This window comes from Leptodactylus fuscus, chromosome 9 (assembly GCF_031893055.1).
Source record: "Leptodactylus fuscus isolate aLepFus1 chromosome 9, aLepFus1.hap2, whole genome shotgun sequence".
Classification (NCBI taxonomy): domain Eukaryota; kingdom Metazoa; phylum Chordata; class Amphibia; order Anura; family Leptodactylidae; genus Leptodactylus; species Leptodactylus fuscus.
Window position 1 is genome coordinate 34,737,352 of NC_134273.1, and position 19,034 is coordinate 34,756,385.

Below are 19,034 nucleotides of genomic sequence, written 5' to 3' on the forward strand. Positions count from 1 at the left end.
TATGAGAAAATATATTTTATTATTGAAAATCTCTAAAATACACATAGCTATGAAAAATACACACATAGAGACCAATGGTATACTGTAAAAAACAGGGCAGCCCAACAGAGGCAACCTATAGCACAATCACCATAGAAGACTGATAAAAGCATATAATCAATATCCTACATATATTGTACACATATGTATAAGGAATCGGGATCAAAAGACCCCCACAATAAGGATAGCTGAAAAGAATGTTGTAGGGAAGAAAAATCCACCTGAACATATGTTCGTCACAATAGAGCAGCTGTTGCTATGCAAAAATACTATCCATGTGAAAGCGGCTCAGTGAAAGATGTATTGAGATATAAAGTCCCTATAAAAATATGTCCATAATCCCAAGACAGCTTAGCTATCCCTCAGTCTCCAACACATGTCCTAACTACATGTGTTTATCAGCATAACTTACCCATGGCTCAGCGAAACGCGCGTCGGGTGGGCTTCACCCATACATTGGGGCCCTATACTAGCACCTCGTTCATCACCTAGCCATGGGTAAGTTATGCTGATAAACACATGTAGTTAGGACATGTGTTGGAGACTGAAGGATAGCTAAGCTGTCTTGGGATTATGGGCATATTTTTATAGGGACTTTATATCTCAATACATCTTTCACTGAGCCGCTTTCACATGGATAGTATTTTTGCATAGCAACAGCTGCTCTATTGTGACGAACATATGTTCAGGTGGATTTTTCTTCCCTACAACATTCTTTTCAGCTATCCTTATTGTGGGGGTCTTTTGATCCCGATTCCTTATACATATGTGTACAATATATGTAGGATATTGATTATATGCTTTTATCAGTCTTCTATGGTGATTGTGCTATAGGTTGCCTCTGTTGGGCTGCCCTGTTTTTTACAGTATACCATTGGTCTCTATGTGTGTATTTTTCATAGCTATGTGTATTTTAGAGATTTTCAATAATAAAATATATTTTCTCATATGTTGAATGTCTTGATCTATTGGACTCTTTGAGTCCATTTTTTTGTTTGTATTCAATAAAACAGGTTCCCTGTTCGATTTTGCCACAGATTCCGTGGTTGATGCTAGGCTCACATCTGCAGACACCCTGACAGCAGACCAGAACAACGAACCGCTAAGACCTCAACAGTGTATTGACTAAAATGAGGTCCAGCGGGTGTCCATTGTTTTGAGCTGAAACCACAAGATGAAAAAGTTGGATTTACAGCACTTTTTTGTCCATGGATTTTTGGTGGTCACTGTGAGTCTCCAAAATGGCAGATGTGAACCCAGCCTGGCTCAGAACCGATGGTGCAGAGCTCCAGCTGGTTAGCCCCATTGTGTCTGGTGCACAGTTCCTGGAAAGTATAGAGAAACCTGAGATAGGAAACTTTCCACTGTGTGAACATCCCCTAAGGGCATTGCCGTATTTGTGTCTTCAAAGACTTTGGACTATTAGACTCTCTTTATATCCAAACAGAAAGTAAAAGCTCCATATGGGAGAGCAATAAGTTGGGGGATAATGGTGTAAAGGGTTTGTCATATTTAGAGACGATCTTATCAAAAAAAAAAACCACAGCTCTAAAGAACACAACCAGAATCCGTCCATAAAAAATAATTGTATTTTCTTCTTTGTGATAAGACCTGATGTGAATAGAAGGTTTCATATGTCATTTCACAATATGTGTCATTTTTCAGCTCAGTTCCTCTCATCCGCTGACTGGCTTGCTTAGTAAATTGGATTCTGTATGACTTGGCTCTGCAAAACAATGGTACAAACCTTGTAAAAACATACACCTTAGGAAATGAAATGGTGAAACATTTGCTGAGCATGCACGCTTTAATGATCCACGCTGTCAAGATTTATAGCTGTTATACTGTATGGTATAGTGCGGGTGCTCCGCTGTCAAAAATCTAGTTATTTTAAAGTAGGAACACTGAAAAAGTAGCGAAGAAAGGAGGGATCTAATGTGCGCCCATCTCTCATCTTCCTTCTCCAAAAATCATGTGGCAGATATGCCGACCTTCTTCTAAGGCTGGTCTTACACAACTGTAATTTAAGTCCGCAAATGGTCCGCAATGGCGGTTTTCAATTGTGGACCATTTGAGGACACATTGTATTCAGTGTGGCCTCTTATTTTATCCGTGGCGTGCCGTGCCGTGACCGAGGTCCGCACCGAATACAGCAGGTCCGCAAAGGCCGTGAATTCACGGCACTGCACAGACTCGCCCATAGAACTCTATGGGTGCATGCGGCAGGACACGGACGTCTGCGGACTGTCTATTTGCAGTAAAATAATAGTGTTGCTGATCAGCAAGTTGCAGACCGTAAAACCAATACGGTCATGTAAGACCAGTCTAACACTTTGACATAAATTTAAGGCCGCACTGGGGGAGATAGGACTCAGATTCTCCTGAATGTCCTTTTTCAGTGGAATAACCATTTAAGATAGTAATATACGGTATAATATTTTATCCCTTTTCAACAAGCGGCACATAGCTGACTTTGTTAAGGCTGGCTACTAAGCATAGAATATATCCCCATATGACTGCAATATGTGTGACCTCCATTTAGCTTTACTTTACTGTTTATGGAGCAGGCGCAGGATTTCTCCAGAACTGAGTAACTCAATGAGATGTCAGCCGTTACATATGGATACAGATAGTGGAGATGCTCAGACCTACATACACATAAGAGAAAGGTCGGCCAAAGCTATAGAGTATCTTATTTGTATTGTGGCTTCTCATTACACTCCCCTTACAGAGGGCGTTAGGGGAAGGAAGGGTCAGGCATGATGAACCTTACCATTCCTGATCCTCTGTTCCCCCAGGAGATAAGCTTACTCTCTCCCACTGAAAACACAAGGAGTCAAACCCAAGCATGCATGTGCACGAGGGAGTAAGGAGAGAGAGCTGTTGCCCGAACAAGAGTTTGGTCGACCACTAAGAGTGTGGGGGACTCTAAGAGCACACTACCAACATTACATGTCCAGGAGAATGACACTCCAAGTGCTGCATGAAAGTTTACATGTGAGGCCATGGCCCTATTGATGAGGCTGTGCCCAATTTTGGGATGTCACACTCCCCTTTTGTGTCATGGACATGCCAATATGCTGGCTATGCCCTTTTTCTCCCGATGTGATCAGCATATAATATGACAAAAAGCCCGGCAGATGTAAGAAACTTTTCCAGGAATCTAAAAGGTCGCCCCTTTTTTCAGAGGATTGCGGATTTTTTGGGAGAGTTGGCAAGTATGCTTTAGAGGCAAATCCCCAGTCTCTGTAAGAACTCCATTACAACCATCAATGTCTTTCTCCCTGTACACTAAGGTGGTGCCCCCTGTAGTGAGGTATTCTTCAGATCCTTGTGAGATGAATTGTTTCTATGGTTGGACTCTTACTGATATATTCTACATACGGTACATACAGTACATACGGTTATAGCAAGAATAACAATGCAGCTATGACATCACTAAGAGCTAAGGCTAGAACATTGCTTAGAAACCACATTGTAAATCTCTTCATTTTTCTGCGTTGCTCCTTCCTTTGGGATACACAGAGTTTCTCTTATATTTCACTAGTAAAGATCATTCATGTGTAAATACAAATACATTGAAGGCGTTTTCTATTCTGCAGGCTTGGATAGTTTGTGTTCATGTACAGTCTATGTACAGGATCTGTTCTCCATTCTCTGCAAGTTACCACTACAAGAATGATTCACCAACAAGCTGTGTCACATGAAATTTCTTTCACTTCCATAGATTATATTTTCCATGGCCACAACACTTTGAAAGTAAAAGGAATCTTAGTCTCTGTAATGTTTTTCTTTGTAAGCTCGGTTGACTAATGTTTGGAGCATTGATATTTTTCTCCTGCTCATTCATGTTTATTGTGCTGCTGACTATCAGCATGAGGCCGGGAGAATGGTATTTACAGTGGGAGAAACGACTGCTAATCTTGAGTGACAAAGTAGACACACAGCGCCACTTCATGGTCTAGAGCGGGAAGCGCAAGTCACAAAGCTCATAGCTATAGTCACAATATAAAAAGTTGTGACCGTGTTTAGTGCAAGAAACAGGTATAGGCCCCAGGTGTCAAACCTAAGAATAAAGTGACCAATGTGTGTCACTGCTTAGCACTAGCACTATATCTTCAGGAGTAAGGCTACATTCACATGACTGTGTTTTGTCAGTGTGCTAGTTGTGTTTTTAACCCATTTTTTCTATTTCCCCATTCGTTTCTGTGCTCAAGGGGCTGCGTTGAGGGCTGTGAGACCAGATGAAAAACTCAGGACAGGTCATATTCCTGTCTGTCTTGTGGTCATTCATTGAAATGTATGGGTCTGTGGAGGGCACGGACAGCACATGGAGGTTGCAGTACCTACACTCACCGCTATAGTTTTTAGGCGAGTGAGCAGTGTGGAGAGAGCTGTGCTGCCTCAGTACTGTTTATCTGCAGGGGTGCCAGGTGATGTACCCCCACAGATCTAATATCAATTATCGATAGCCTATCCTAAGAATAGACCATCAATTGTAGAAAGTGGATAACCCCTTTAAGCCTTGGCTTCTGTGGCACAAACCATTGCAACAACCGCAATCCCATCCACACATTGCAGAAAAATATGCACAGTGTTTTTGGAAATCGCAGCATGTCATTATACCTACAGAAATGCTGTCAGTTTCCCTATTGGCATAATTGGAGCAGAAAGTTCACAGAGGAAACCTCTATGAACTTTCTATAAAAAGCGCTGCAGGAAAAGCCACAATGTGTTTCTGCCACGGTCTTTCCCACAGCGCTTTTTTGCTGCGGCCCGCTACGTGGGGCCTTAGACTCAGTGTCTAAAGCAGCAGGTCATCAATATCCTAAACCTGGACAACCTATTTAGTAAGTGTTGAGTCTGAGACAGTCCCTTTAACCTCTATTCTGAAGACGGTATATGGCGTTATAGCATTGCTGATAAGATTGAGGAACTCAGTTTGGAGTTTATGCCTCGGTAGCGTAGACCTATTGCAGTTTTATATGTCTGTCTGAGAAACAAGATTTTACATTGAGCTTTATAGCATTTACTATTATTTTTTATTTTTACCTTGGTCTACTATCCCTGGAATTGTATGTACAGTGAATGAAAACTGGAACCATGTTCAACACCCAGTGTAGTGCACACTCAGAGGACGACCCCCATCAAGATGTCCATCGTATAATATGTGATAATTATTCAGAAAGATAGTGCCATGGGAAGATGACCTGCGTAACCCAACACATCCCATGTGGCATCAAACTAACTAAAAATGTCATCAATCTCTTACTAGAGATAATCACAATCAATATATTCTGTAGCATCAGGGCTGTAAATGAGTCTCATAGGAACTGATATGTCCTCCAGCCTCGCTACGTGACATGAAGACGACAAAATCTTAATGTAGCCTTATCACATGCCCCAATGGAAAGCTGGAGCTTCAAACATAGAATTCAAGCAGAATAGCACTAAAAGTTTTCTCTGGTCATAAAACACATCACAACCTAAAGTTTGGCATGAAATGAAATATCTATGGCACCTTTGCAAGCTGAGTTAAAGGGGTTTTCTAGGCTTATGATATAATGACCTATCCATGCATTAGGTCATCAATATCAGCTTGGTGGGGGTTGATTAGCTGTTCTCAACTTCTGCTGGAAGTTTGGCACCCCCCCCCCCCCCCATTGATCTGATATTAATGACCTATCCTAAAGAAGCAAAACTTGTGTCACCCCCGTCAGGGGTGGGTGTCTGGCAGCTTAGGCCTGCTCTCATTGTAAACTTGCTGCTATGAGCACGTATAGTGCTCTGTATCATGGAGTCATGCATATATATACTGTATATCAGCACAAGATGTTATAGTACATGCATACTAAAATGTGCCTACAGAGTTGAGTTCTGTCTACACATGAAATACAGTGTCCCCTACTGAGACCACATACGGCAGTAGAGAGGTGTATGAACATGCGCTTCTGCCATACATCATAGTAAAACAGAGTTTAATATCTGAGGTGTGACTAACTTACCCTACATACAGTGGACGAGAGACATTGAATGTAATGTGAAGCCACATAATGTAGTAAGTGGGTTACCACTAAGTAGATTTTAAAGCTGGCCATGCAAATTGGATTTCCTCAGTGGACATTTATCTAAAAGGGATTGGATAGACCAAATAATGTAATAGTTTCTGACTTCTGACTACACTTGGTTGTAGCTGTAAGAGTTGCAGAGGTAACCATCACACCCGAGTCCTGACCCTTGAAGGAGAGTTGATGCATCAAGATGTCTTGGTATATACAGTGAAGGAAATAATTATTTTATCCCTCGCTGATTTCGTATGTTTGCCCATTGACAAAGACATGAGCTTTCTATAATTTTAAGGGAAGGTTAATTTTAATAGTGAGAGATAGAATATCAAAATAAAATCCAGAAAATCACATTGAATAAATGTATTTGCATTTTGCATTAGGAAATAAGTATTTGATCCCTCTGGCAAACAAGGCTTAATACTTGTTGGCGCACACAGCAGTCAGACGGTTTTTGTAGTTGATGATGAGGTTTACGCACATGTCAGGAGGAATTTTGGTCTGCTCTTCTTTGAAGATCTTCTCTAAATCATTATAGACTGCTCATGTCTTTGTCATTGGGCAAACTTACAAAATCAGAAAGGGATCGAATAATTATTTCCTTCACTGTATATTAAGTATGACCATATACTTTCAGTGTCTGTTCCTCTCAACCGCTCAAAATATCCACGCTAGGTTTTGCTTAGCTTTCTTGTATTCTAAATTGGGAATGGGGAGTAATCCACATCTGCTTTCAGTGGTTTCGTCCCCCATTTTTCTTGAAAATTGCAGATTAGAAATTCCTACAAGCAGGACTTCTCTCTCCACATTTTTCAGGCGGAAACCTAGCAGACCCTGTTATAGTCTCTGGGGTCCGGGGGTTTCCATGGATAACCGCTTTTTAACAGCCTTGTACAACTTTGCTCTTATGTCTCTTCTCTCTCTGGTAAGCCTGGCCAATCCATGTATCCATCCATCCATCCATCCATCCATCCAGTCATTCATCCATATGGTTGACATGTAATAATACATGCTGGTCACAGTTTCCCTCACTGTGCTTCTCGCCAACCTGACTTTGGCCTGAAAAGGGGTTGTCATCCACTTTAAGAAGAACCATATCAAATGAAGCCATTACTCACTTAATATGGAATGAAGTCAAACAATGAGATATTAATCTGATCCTGACTGACTCTGATATTTGCCTATAGCCATCTTAATACGGTCTATATAATATTTAAGATTGAGGTTTTTTTTTTTTTTGGAGAATTTCTTTTTCCTGTATAATGTGTTTTCAGGTGAAAATCTACGTACTGCAAAATACTAATGTCAGGCGGAGTGATAAAATTCTGTGATACATTCGGGAGGTGTTATAAAACTGCTATCCATTTCTTTTATTGGGATATTTTATCATTGCTTTCATGGCGTTTTCTCCTCTCATTATGAGATTGCTGGTTATTACTAACCTGTGATCCAGCAAAGTCTTTCTTTGACGTGTAAGTTGATGTACAGTAATTACTCAAAGCCTCACTTAATGCACATGAAAACAGCCAGAGCCCGAGGCGGCCGTGTAGTTATCGAGATTTCTGGATCCTATGGAAGGATTTCAGTGCACACCTTGAGATTGGAAAATAGGTGGTGATAATAAATGAATGCAGATAAACAGCCAGGATGTGGCCCCAGATCCTTAGGTTAGGGTTGTTTGGCCACGCAACATTGGGGTCATCCAATTCACATGGCCAAGCACTTCTACATATGTTAACAAAATAAGAGATACTCCCCAGTTTGTCCTCCCCGATGGTGTTTACATGGGTGTAGAGGTGACGTGCCCATATACACCATGTCACCATTGCAGCCTATCATGTGCTGCATGCCACTAATGCGAGCAATTGCCTGCTTTGTGGCATGGTGTATAAGGACATGTTATCGCTTCAGCCAAAAAGATGACATCATCGCTGCAGGGCCAGGGTGTTTTTAGTTGCAAATTTTTTAGTGTTTTTTTTTTTTTGAGCCAAAGTCAGGAGTTGCTTGAAAGGGAGTGGAAAATATAAAGGAAGCTTCTAGACTTTCTCTTCTGTTAAACCCACTCCAGACTTTGGCTAAAAAAAAACGCAGCAAAATCAACTCGGGACCTTAGCCTAAAGGGGTTGTCTGGGACTGTGATATTAGCTCCACTTCTTCTTCAGGCCAGTGACATCACATCCATGTGTTATATGCCCATTCTGCAGCTGAGTTCCACTGAAATTAATGGGCATGACCTGTAATACCAAGCTCAGCCACTAGACAGTGTATAGCGCTGTGCTTGGTAATTAGTGAATAGGCCACAACAATCAATATCATATTACCAGATAATCCCTTTAATTAACACCCAGGGATGGATCTGCTGATTCTTGAGCTGTGGTCATGAAACCTCATGGGTGGCAACATGACCATATTCACTCTCATTCGGTGTGACTAACACTATATTGCAGTGTTATGTAATACTGGTACATGTCCTATGTAGCCCAAGTCTAAAATAGCATTCTTGGGCCGCATACAATAGTGGCTAGTAATTTTTGCACACTGTATTGAAGCACAACTTCACCTTTGCTGAGATTTATGGGATTGCTAATCCTGACACTTGCTCCTGTTCACGAGATCAGGGACCATGAACAGTACAGTACGTGTCCCATGGGTCCCAAATGGACTGGAAACACTCCACCATATTATTCAGTGTAGCCGTGAGAGACTCCAGACACCTTACATCCTTAACACGAGCCAGTAGGGAAGGGCCTGTGGGTGGCTGAGTACTCCTCCAATGTAGGGCTATGAGGGTCTTTGCTGCAGATGTTGTAAGTTGAGGCTTGTCTTAACGTTCCAGAAACAATCTTAACCAATCAGGCACATCCCGAGAAACCCATACCAAAAGGGGTTTATGGAAACAGCCTAAAAGTTGGAGGTACATACCATAGTGTTGGGACAAATGTTGTCATCCTTTATCCTTTTGTCCTACGTGAACACGGTAACAATTCTATATACAGTAGGGCCTCTGAGTTAGGAATGAGTGGCGGACTAAGAACACAAACTTCACCAATGTATATCTTTATTTGTATTGTATGTGGATTACATTACAGTCTCTTGCTATCTGGTGAATTGAATCTGCTGCTTTCTAGTTTGTATTTCTGTACATATTCGCTGTGTCATAAAATACCAACCTTGTGAGTGTTTCTGTAGCTTCACTTGGTGAGGAAATTCCATATAGAGTGATAAAGAATGATTCCGGTTGTCTGCTTTTTGTCTTTGATCTCATGTAAGGTACCACCTACTAGTCCTGCGCTGTAGGAACAAGGGTCACAGCTGCAAATGGGCCCTTTCAGAACAGGACACTCAAGCCCTGACCTTCCTTTCCTACTAAGCACAAGACCTCTCAATAGATACTTCACAACATGTCATAACTTGTAAAGGAAATCCCCAGCTTTCCACAACACTCCACAAATAACATGTACACAGATAGTTAATATGTAAATGTTCTGCAGTGTCCACCACCGTGACTCTCAGTCTGTGGGTGCACCTGTCCACTCACCAACTTGTTCAGATGGACAACCCCTTTAAGGAACTGGAGTCAAGTTTTACTTATCACTTCTCCACCACTGATTTTTTATTTTTTTTGAGAAGATAGGTACAAAGAATGCAGATGAAAAGTAGGGACTGTCCCTCTACAGTAAGTTCTATTTCATGTTATAAAAAGTTTTTTGAGGCTCTATGTAATGCACCCCCTGAATTCCTCCCAGACCTCAATAACATTTTTCTTCTCCAGGAGAAATCACCAGTCTCGTGTATGGGCAGCTTTACAGTAGAGAGGGTCAGTACATGAAGCAGGCTATTGACTTCTCATGTCTCATCAACAGGATTCACACGTGACTAGTAAATCTCCATAATTCTATACATCCTGTATGTATAGTCCTTGCTATATAGATACAGTGAGTGTAGCCTGCGGCCTAATGACTCTCTTTGACATACAGTTATCATGACTCACCGTAACTACCTGACTTCTGATTCCCAGTATAGCACAAAAGGAAATCTGTAAATTGCTGTTTTTCATAGAGTGAAGTCTTCATTGGACAGACTAATAGGGGGATGTTCGCACATGTAGAATTTCCTAGGATTTAGGTGCAGATTTTATGCCTAAACTCTCATTAGATCCTCTAACATTTTGCATTCAATGCATTTGAATTTGCCCAAATCTAAGACTATGTTTTTGATATGACATAATCCCTTGAAACGCCAACCTTAGCGTTCAGAGGGTCTCATGTGATACTCCACATGTGAGTCAATTTACTGTAAATAATATATCAGCAAATTTCATAACAGGCAACTTCCTAATATACTGTTAATTTCTCAGAATAGAGGATGTAAAAGTTGCGGTCACACCCAGCAACATAAATATATGAAATATATAGCGACAGATTAATAATACTAAAAAACAGTAGCATTTTTTCACTAAATAATATTCTTTATGTTGGCCTGTTGGGTAAATTGGACCAGCTGTAGTACCAGGAGCAGATATGTATACAGAAGAGACTCTGTGACCATGTAGATAATAAATGGTTGTGGTGCTGGCAGGAGTTCTGTATCCCTTAAAGAGGACCTTTAACCTCCTGGGTAATACACCACTAGAAAGCTACCAGTGTGCTGAATTCAGCGCACTATCAGCTTTCACGTTCTGTGCCCCCAGTGAAGTGTTATTAGTGCCGGTAACGTAGCTCTTCACTGTCAGAAGGGTGTTCCAGACAGTCAGTCAGGAACGCCCTCCTCACAGCAGCGTCTATAGCGCTGTACTGTAAGAGCGGTGAGGAATGCTTTCTTCCCCTCCTGATAGTACTCGTCCATAGACCAGTACTGGGGGGGTTCCTCAGCGCAATCGCTGGGCGGTAAGCAATGCCCCCTCACACAGTACAGCGCAATAGATGCTACTGTGAGGAAGGGCGTTCCTGACTGACTGTCAGAAACGCCCTTCTGACAGTGAAGAGCTACAGTAACGGCACCAAGAGCTCTTCACCCAGGGCACAGAACGTGAAAGCTTTCTAGACGTATATTACACTGCATGTGCCCCAGAAGGTGAAAGGGCCTCTTTAAATAATACTCTTCTAAAATGACTGCTTCATTGCATGCACATATTCCCCTTTAAGGCTATGGCCCCATGTTGCAGGCCGCAGCAGACTTTCTGCTTCAATTCTACCTATACGGAAACCAGCAGTATTTCCAAAGGTATAATTAACAACTCAACAGTTTTTTGGAAATCGCAACATTTCCACTGTGGGTGTTTTTCTGCAATATTTGGATGAGATTTGCTAGAACCCCATCCACTTTGCACGGACTGTAAAATGCGTCGGTGCTTATGCCTCCTGGTGCTTCAGCTTAAATCACCATTCTTTTTTATAACTGCACTGTGTGGTGTAATTGACAATTGGGCATTAATATCCCTCTTGTCATAGGGGCGTGTCCTACACAATCTGACATTGCCAGCACTGATTGGACAGTTTTTAGGGACACAGCCCAACTCATAACACCCAGCTGTCACTTTACCAATAAATGTCTAGGAGGAGGTATGGCACAACATAAAGTTTTGAGAAAACGTTTTAGAATTGTTATTGCATAGGAATACAAGTATTTTCCATCCCTCACCCCTCACCTGACTGTCTTTCCCATTCTGCACTTCATTTATATATAACGCACTCATTCTGTCTAGGTCTATTAATACTCTATTGCTTGGTTCATACTAGTACTTGCTCTCCGTTTTTGGGTCTGTTGGGGGGCCTGAACAACAGAGAGGCAGGCCGCTAAAACAGCGGTTACACAAGGAGCCCAATGGATCCAGTTATATCATAATGGGGGTCTACTGGGTGTCCATCGCTTTTAAACTGAAATCGGCAGAGGGAAGAACTTTTCTGGGCAAGACTTTTCCTCTGCCACTTTGCGACGATGACTCTGTTGCAGATGTAGCCTTACTTAGATGTTACATGTCACCTTCTCTTTGCTTTGCTATCAGTTTTATGATGCTTCACACACCATCATATGAGCAGCTGAGCATATGAGCAGCTAGAGAAAGTACCATCTCTGTCTGCTGGGGGACAGTGTACAATACTGTCCTCTACAAATAGACTATACACTATAGACTACTTTTAGGCGCCGCCCCCTGAGAGGCTGGCTGCCTTGATGCAGTGCTCCAAGCTGGGAGCAAACTTTTCTTTCCTTTTTCACTCTTTTTCTCTGTATCTTCAAGAATCCGGTAACCAAGCAATCTAGCACTATGAATTTAGCAACTATAAATCGAATGGAAGACCCTGTGGAGTTTTTTTTTTTTTTGTTCCTTTTTGTTTCCATTGTAAAGCATGGACTCAAGACCTGGTTCAGCTGGTTTCCACATGTGCCTGTTACCATCCCCCAGCTAGGACAGCATGGCTCAACATGCGGCATGGAAGAGAAACCTACATGGAAATGCGGACTTCTTCGTTCAAGGAGATGATTTCTGGCGTCAATTGCTGATGTGTGAAGATGCTACAGCTGACTGGTATTTCTTTCTATTACTGTGGACACGTGGGACACTGTTACAACCTGGGAACCTACCATCACCCACCTACCCCAGGAGTTATGGAAGCTTGGCAAGAGAGCAGCACCATGTATACCTGGATGGTCTCTGACTTCCTTGGGGCAGTAGAACACTGTGGTAAGGAGGAGCAGGGCTTGTGATGAAGGACATTTGGGGCATTTTTTGTGGTTAAAAGGACAATAGTGCTGATACAAGATACCAAACTATCAGCTGTGAGCAGGAGATCTCACCACCTACCAAAGGAACTACCACATGTTATCATGATAGCTGCATATGTCCCCCACCTCTGCAAAAATTTCTGCTTGTTATATCCACATACTGTGACCCCCCTCCTCGTGTCCTACAACCAAGTCGGCTGTATTATTATTAGAATTATTATTATTATTAACATCAATCTGCACAGAGAACTAAATGATCCTGCAGTGTGTCTGTGTTTCTTTCTTTTTAGTTGCTATGATTCCTAGGATTTCTCTATCTGCCATGAGCTTGTATGTGTTTCTCTCTTGTTATATACTACTGTACCATCTATGAAACTGTATCACTGAAATTTCCCCATTGTGGGACTATTAAAGGAATATCTTATCTCTTATCTATACATGTGCAGTCAGGGAGACGGAGCTGTTCTCTTCTTCTTTATCAATGTATGATGTGAGCCCATCTACTCCCACTTTATGTGTGCCCTCCGATGGAGAGCTTGGGTCCTACTGTCCATGCAGTATAAAAGTACACCAAAAGGGCTGACCCCCTTGAGAGAAGAGAAAGACTTCCATTGTTTTTCTTTACCGAAGTGATTTTTAGGTCTTTCTTTCCATTATTATGGCTGGAGATTCAGTTACATGCTATATGTAGGACCTAGACTTTTATTAGTGTTTTTACAATCCCTGAAAGTAACAGTAGTCCCAGTCTACATGATAGCTTTAGGTGGGTGCAGTGTTGATACCCATAGATCTTATATCTGTGCCAAAGTTCCATTCTCCAACTATAGTACAACTGTGACAGAAGTTAACTGGGACAGTTACACAATTTTTTATCTGCTCCTCCTGAAATGCCACCCAAGGTGGGAAAAGTTGCACATGTTACGTGAACGTTGCTACATAACATTCGGTGAGATCACGCTGCTGAAGTCATCCTTTGGCACCGATGTAGAAGTCAGTCATTAGATGTGTTCATGAGTGCCCTATGATAATTATAGCCTCCCATGACTACACCTATTTGGACACATAACAGAGATTCCTATGCGATGGAGAAAGGCACTGATGGTCACGAAGGGGTTAAATAGCTGTCATGTTTGCATTTTGCCCTGTGGACATCGGTGCCACCTAGGAACGCAGTTCTGCATTTGTCGAGGCGTGCGGTGAGGCAGGGGTTAACATTCTGTGTCGCTAAACCAGTTTTAAGGAAGTACACCCTGAGTCAGCCGCACATATAGAAAACTCTGAAGTTACTGAATGCTACATTGTCCATAACCCTGTGAAATGAGCGTGCCAGGGTCCTCTACCTGCATAGGTAATGAGATTCCTCTTATATACTAAGCACTATTGGCTGCTAGGGGACACGGGGAGGGAGATCTGCAGAGATCTTGTGCAGGCGGTACTTCTCATCTGAGTCTATGATGGAAGTTTTATCTCCTTGTTACAGATTTGGTTGTATCCTATAAATTAGTGACAGGGGATTCCTCCTCCACGGATTGCTATGTATCTCTGGAATGAAATCATTTGGTGTCGATATATTAGGTTTTCGTAAGCGCTTGGGACACACAGAGCAGTTTAATTCCATTAAGTAACCATCCTTGTGAAGGAAAGACTCATTTAATTCCATTAAGTCACGTGCCGCATCATCTGTTATGTACAGTTCAGCTCCAATCTCTTAAGCCTCAGAATATGTCTTGCAAGGATGAGAAGGCCTTTGACCTTGCAATAAGGTTGCCTAATGTCTGCAATTGGCATAGAGGTTGGGAATTACCCCGTTGGTAGTGGACGAGCGTTTGAGCTATACGGTCCAGCCCATCTCTACAATGTGCTGAGCCGTACTGTATGGTATATCTTGTACGTTGCTCGACAATGAGGGACTGACCTAGCTGCATCCTCCTATACAAGCACAAAGCTTTGTTTTTCCTGTGTCATTACGGAGTATCCACTGCAAAGTGACACGGGCAACGCTCCACCTGAACGGCAGATCCTCTCTCTTTGTCGCCTGCCTGGGCACGGATGGAGTCAGAGGTAGGTGACTGATGCAGTGCAGGACACTGCGCCGCAGGAGACACAATGATTTAGCAGGGCAGTTTAGCAGCAGTGAGCGTCTGCAATGTCTGCTCTTCTGCATGTTGTGGAGGAGACTCCTCTGTATGAATGCGGAGTATTGTTATTCACCCATTAACCCTTGTGTGACTGACGGAGACACCCTGACAAGTCGGGATCTGCTATTTCCATGAAGTACATTAGACGTCCAGATATCAAATAAAACCCTTGATCTGTGGCTTGTCTATTGTGTATTGGGCCTATTGCTTTATGACTGTGAAGATTCTTGTGTGCTAGGAAACGTTTATGGCTTGTTCCTCGGAATCTTTTGTATTATTGCTGTTATGATATTATTAGGTTTATTATGCTAGTAGAATTGATAAGGAATTGTTATTACCTAGTAACAGTTGTCATAGTGTTTGTGATAATATCCTAGTTATGTTACTTACTTGGATATATGTTATTTCTCCTCCGTTGTATTTCCATCGGATATACATTTGTGATACTTGTGTTTTGTTCTGTTTTGTTGAGGGTTTATAATGTGCAGTAAGAGAAGTCTCTGAAAGTAAAAGTCCTTTTTTACCGTAACCTTGTCTATAATGTTCCAATGACCCTTGTGTTCTATAGACATCTAAAACATGATATACTCATCAATTCATTGCTCCCTATTAACCCCTTCCAATGCATGTAAAGAAATCTTATTATACTGTATACCATTATAACTACTAATATTCTGGTTGATGGTGCAACGTTGAGCCCTTGTGTGACATTGTTAAATTAATGTCACAGATATTACCATTATTTTGTATGATACAGATGTATTATATAAATAGCATTATTGCCCTTTCTTATGCTCACTCAGGCCAAGGCTGTAGTTTGAAGTCCACTGAATGGATCAGAATTGATAGAGTCCTTGGGGAAAAAAAAGTGTTGTGGAACTTCTCCTAAGTAACAGTGTCATAGCCTTAAGGTGTTCACATACTTTAGTCTGAAGTGTCTGGATAGAAGGAGGTCCTGTTCATTTTTTTTTGTTCATTTGCTTGTTTTTCGACTGGTGTCATTGCACATGTATAGACAGTGGTCATTTGTCCTTCAACTAGTGTCATTGATCACATATGGACAGTGGAAGTGTTCTCAACATTCCTCCAATTCTGGATGGAATCGAGAGGTGAAGGCCTAAGCCCCTTAAGGCTGGTTCCACAGACACACAGTTTTCTGGCCCAAACTTGGCCATGTGAATCTGTCCTTAGTCCTCCCTTTCATCAAGTCCTCCCTGCCAACGCCACAGGTTCGGTTTGCAATAAGCATATTCTTGATAAAAGGCTTTTTGTATTATCCAAAACATTGTACCTGAATGTTTAATAAAAAAAATATATATATATATATATATATATATATAACCTTCTTCATAATTGGATGCTGTAAATAACTTTTTTAGTTCTTTGGACTGGTATGGACTTATTTATATTGCTTTCTATATAGTATATCATGTATGTTGCTTGGATATTATTTAAAACAATTAGGCCATGGGGCGGTAGAATCAGGACAAATTTCTGACTCCAGATTGAAAATAAAACGATTAACTATTTTTAATCAGATTGTGTTATGAATTGGATATATATATATATATATATATATATATATATATATATATATATATATTTAGTAGTTTGTTACATATTTACTCTCATAGAAATTCAATCACTGGCTTTTCATGAATTAGAGGCTCTTTACTTCTTCTGACTAGGGTTGAGCGATCGGGATCAGAAAAGATCGGATTCCCGATCGGCGATCGAGTAAATTTCGCGATCAGAATTCCAACCCGATCTTTTCCAGCGGGATCAAGATTGGAGGTTATCTCAAGATCGGCTCAACCCTAAAAGTGAAGCATTAACTAGGATTGAGGATCGGGATCGGAAAAGATCGGATTCCGATCAACGATCGAGCAAATTTCACGATCGAAATCGGCTGGAAAATTATGGGAAATCGGATTTTAAAATCGATCTTGAAATCTCAAGATCGGCTCAACCCTACTTCTGACTGTCAGACATTTTATAAAGAGTCGGAGTAGGAGTGGTTTGGCCTACTAACTCCACAGCCCAAGTAGGCCATAACAACATGTACATGAGTATGGAGCAGTCTATCTTGCCTGCTCTTGTATTAACAACATTTATAGAGATGCTTTACAACAGCCACATGGATCATAGGGGACATTTATTGTCTTTATTCACTTTTATGGAGGACTGTTGTGGGCATGCTCTGTGACCTATGTCGTGGGCATACTCTGTGACCTATGCTCATGTTACTGTGCAGGGTCTACACAACAGGAAGTACCAGACTTTTATGAAGCTCTGTGAAAACTGCAAGATTTAAGGGTTATTTTTTAATACAGACAGTGACAAGGAAAATTAAGCAAAAACATAAAAACTTTATTTAAAAAACAGCTGAGAGTTTTATATTTTCTAAGCAAGCAAGGTCATTGATGGCAAAAGTATTTGATCCTCTGACAATATCGAGCCTGTGAAGTTATTGATCTCTGTAAGCAGTGATTTGAGTCGTGTCCTGCTCAGTTCAGGTGTGAGTTTGATCTGCTCTGACTTATCAGAAAACAATTTGGTTGACTGCTCGTAACAAAAGAATTCTGTTCAAGTGCAACATGGCAAGATCAAAAGAGATTTCACACGTTGTCAGGGGAAGAGTTTTGACGCTAATAAGACTGGAAGGATGTATAAAAGGGTTTCCAAGACTTTGGTCTCTCTCATATTGGAGAGAGTGAAATGAATTCATGACCTTCAGATGTAATATGCTGGTGAACCGTTTTAGGTTGGCACAATTTATTTTCTTATACATACATGTGAGGTTATGTTCATATCATATTTGTGATGTATGTTTATGTAGTGCTTATGGAAAGCTTCTGACATACAGTTAAATGTGGTTATAAGGTTAAATTACCCTGACAGAATCCAAAATAGTTCCCATTTGGACTCCATCTGGCCGGTATACATCAGTATTGAATAACATAGTAGACTATGACAATATCCAGTAAAAGATGTCTTGTTTTTTTTGTTTTTTTTTTCTTACAAAGGGACCCTAAGGGTAACAGATGCCACCACTGTATGAATGTATAAATCCAAATGCAGATGTTAAATAGAGGTCATAAATGAAGACCCGAAAGAACAGTGTGCAGAATGAAGTCACCCCCCATGGCTGGGTCGATGACTACTTTTGTGACGTGGACACTTTGGGTGCAGGCCACTCCCTCTTTATAGGCTGTAACCAGCACAAAAAGTGCTCAAGTCATGTAATAAAAGACATTCTATCCTGGGGGGGTGCAAGAGGATTCTACCACACTCAGGAGACTTTGCACACTCTTCTGAGAGTTTGGGAGGTCACCCCTGTTTTTGGGAGCCTCATAGATGTTCCAAGAGAGTTGGCAGGTATGCATAAACATGATATCTACAGAGCCTGACCTGTAATTCTGTTTCAAGAGTCTACTTCAGAAGTAAAAATAGACAAAAATGGACTTCAAAGGATGTCACTATAAAGAAAAGCAACTAATATTGAGCCACCTCTTCTCTAGTGGACTCAACTTTTTATTTTTATGCATGTACTAGCTATACCCGCATTTGCCGTGTGGACGCAGTGGGCCCGTGCAACACCAGTGCATCGATGGACCTCGACCTTGCACCCTGCCGACCCACTACCGTTCCTCTCGCCCCTGGACTCTCCACTTTTTTCCTTACACGCTCTCCCATTCACTTGCTCCCGTCTACCTCCCGAACCAGGGACTCCGGGCCCCTTCTCCCCCCCTTCCCACACCACCTCTGCCACCCTGTTCCTACGTGTACACACCCTCCCCAACCTTCTGTCTACCCCACGCCGCGCGCTGGGCTCCAGCGATGCCGGCATGTGTGATATTTCATTGAAATCCATTCGGACGTTGCGGAGTGATAGTGGAACAAACATCCAAACACACAAACTTTCACATTTATAATATTAAGGATGTTGAAATGTATGGCTTCCATAGTGAGACCACATCCTATGTATATGATAATAGATCTTAGCATGACGAAAAAAAACCTATTACCTTAGATGGGTCGTCGTCCACTACAGATGTTACTGTTGTAT

General features: G+C 41.5%; 1 protein-coding gene across 12 annotated transcripts in view; it reads left to right on the plus strand.

Annotated features, from left to right (window-relative positions):
* IQSEC1 (IQ motif and Sec7 domain ArfGEF 1) overlaps positions 1–19,034 on the plus strand; it is a 468,208-nt gene that overhangs the window by 354,738 nt on the left and 94,436 nt on the right. Inside the window, exon 1 of one of the 12 annotated variants that reach the window (XM_075286935.1) lies at positions 14,744–14,888. The exons of 10 other annotated variants lie outside the window; for them this stretch is intronic. The gene's annotated coding sequence lies outside the window, so the exon portion shown is untranslated. Of the gene's footprint in view, positions 1–14,743; positions 14,893–19,034 lie in introns of those variants that run through there. One more of the 12 variants, XM_075286936.1, reaches the window with a different exon arrangement.